We start from the raw sequence: 2,383 nt of genomic DNA, 5'->3' as shown, positions 1-2,383 counted from the left end.
TGTGTCCGGTGTGTCCCCAGAGCAGCGGGACCTGGGGCTGGGATGGCTCCTGTGGGGACAGCAGAGGTGGCTCCTGTGGGGACAGCACGGGTGGCCCGGGTCACCCCTTGGCGCTGGAGGAGGCCCAGGTGGGACAAGGGCTCTGCTTTCCCTCCCCTCTCCAGCTCCACAGGGGCTGGAGCAGGAGCTGGCCGGGCACCGGGGTCACCTCCTGAGCAGGAGGTCTGGGTCGGGCTGCTGGGAACGGGGCTTTCCCTGGATTTCCTTCATCCCATCCTGAGCGAATCCTGCTCTGTTTGGCTTCCCAGGTGGGCAGCCAGGAGCAGGGGAGCTGCCTGCTCTGCAGCTTGCGCGGGGCCAAACCCCAGCCTGGAATGAGGGCCAGCAAGGGCTGGACACCCAGGGCAGGGATGGACACCCAGGGAAAGGATGGACACCTGGGGAAGAGATGGACACCTGGGGCAGGGATGGACACCCAGGGAAAGGATGGACACCCAGGGAAAGGATGGACACTCAGGGCAGGGATGGACACCCGGGGAAGAGATGGACACCCAGGGAAGTCATGGACGTGCAGGGAAGGACTGGACACCCAGGGCAGGGCTGGACATGCAGGGCAGGGATGGACACCCAGAATAGGGCTGGACATGCATGGAAGGGAGGGTCTGGTCCTCAGGAGCATCTCTGCTCTTCCCCGGGCTCCAGGCAGCCCAGGGATACCTGGATTTCTCCAGAAATCACTGCAGGAGAGGCAAACTCAGCTGCAAGGACAGACTTGTGGGAATTCAAAATGTTTGGAGTGTGATGATGTTGGCTCAGGCACAGCCATGGGCAGCCGGAGCTGTGCAGGTATGACAGTGACTGCAGAGGTGCCTGGGGCTGAGGGAGGGGGAATTTCAGATAAACTGAGCCCTTTCTCCACAGGAGTTTGGGAAAGGAGGGTTCTCTTTGCTGTGCAAAGAGAAACAGAGCAGTGACTGAGCTGAGCCCTGCTGTGAGCAGTCAGCTCTCTAAAATAAACCCCTTTTACTCCTGGCTTACTGCGCTGTTCTCCCAGTGCTTTGATGGATACGGCAAAGATGCCCTGAGAGAAATTTTCTGCTAAGTCAGGGCACTAATTCAGCTATTCCTGAATGATTCCTGGTGTGGACATTTGTAAATATGGGGTAAGATTTTATTTCTGGTTTAATTCCAGTTTGAACTAAACTATGCTGAGTCAAGGAGTCAATCAGAGCAAGTGACTGTCACCCCCTGGAGAGAATGGGCCTGTCCTGCAGACCCTGACTGTGGCTGAAATCCCAAAAATCTCCCACCTCATATCCCTCCTTTACTCTTCCCTTCTCTGAAATAAACTCCACTCTCATAAAAAGAGCTTGAAAGTGTTATTTAGGGCCAAATCACAGAGCAGAAATAAATAAAATATATAGACTTCAAAATTTCTATTGGCTCCAGCTGTTCTTAGGGAAATAAAATAACTTTTCCTGCTTGGTTTGTCACTAAATCCAGGGATGATTCATCAGCACAAAGGGGGAGTTGTATTTTATTTCTGGAGGAATTAATTGAGCTTTTCCCTGGACCTTCATTTCTCACCTGTAAGCTGGGCACCCCTGCAACAGGGATTCCAGTGCTGCAGATGGATCTCCCTGGGAATTTTCCTTCCTCTGCAATGAATTATGGGGGGAAAATGAAATTCATCCATATGGGAAAATGTTAGATCGAATTGTAGTGGGAATTAGAGCTCCTGACAAAGTGACCACTGCCTGCTTTGCTCCCACCTTCCCAGACCTTTCTGGAGCAGATTCAGCCTTGATGCCTCTCAGGAAACAAACCTGATTATTTCATTTACAGATCCATCACTGAGTATTTATTTTTATCTGCCTCAAAGACTGAAAGCCCCATTAGATCTCACACTGAGGACCAGCTGTAATATTTATGCCATCATTTGGAGCAGATTTGTTGGCCCAAAAGCTCCCATTTAAAAATCTGTCCACAGAAATCTCCTTTATGACAGGAACTCCCTGGGCCCTGAAGAAATCAAATATTAACAGAGCACTTGACAGAGACAGGCTAAATGAGAAGAAAAAAATTAAAAAGAACAGGATGCCATAGATCTGCTGGGGGAAATGGGGCCATTCATTTAGGAAAGCATAAAAAAACACCAGGCTTTTTTTTATGTCTTGCCACAGCTGAAAATGAAGATGGAAAATGGCATGAAAGCAAGAAATTAAAATAATAATAATAATAACAATTTATTCGGTTTGTTGCATTGCTGATGCCTCCTGATAGCCTCTCCTTTTCACTGTGGGTATTCATGGGGCTGTAGAGATTAATTATCTATTATTAATTATCAATTATGGGGTCCAGATTTCTCTGTTGTTTCCTGCTG

Source organism: Geospiza fortis, unplaced genomic scaffold (genome assembly GCF_000277835.1).
Source record: "Geospiza fortis unplaced genomic scaffold, GeoFor_1.0 scaffold32, whole genome shotgun sequence".
Lineage (NCBI taxonomy): Eukaryota > Metazoa > Chordata > Aves > Passeriformes > Thraupidae > Geospiza > Geospiza fortis.
This window is presented reverse-complemented; position numbering follows the sequence as displayed.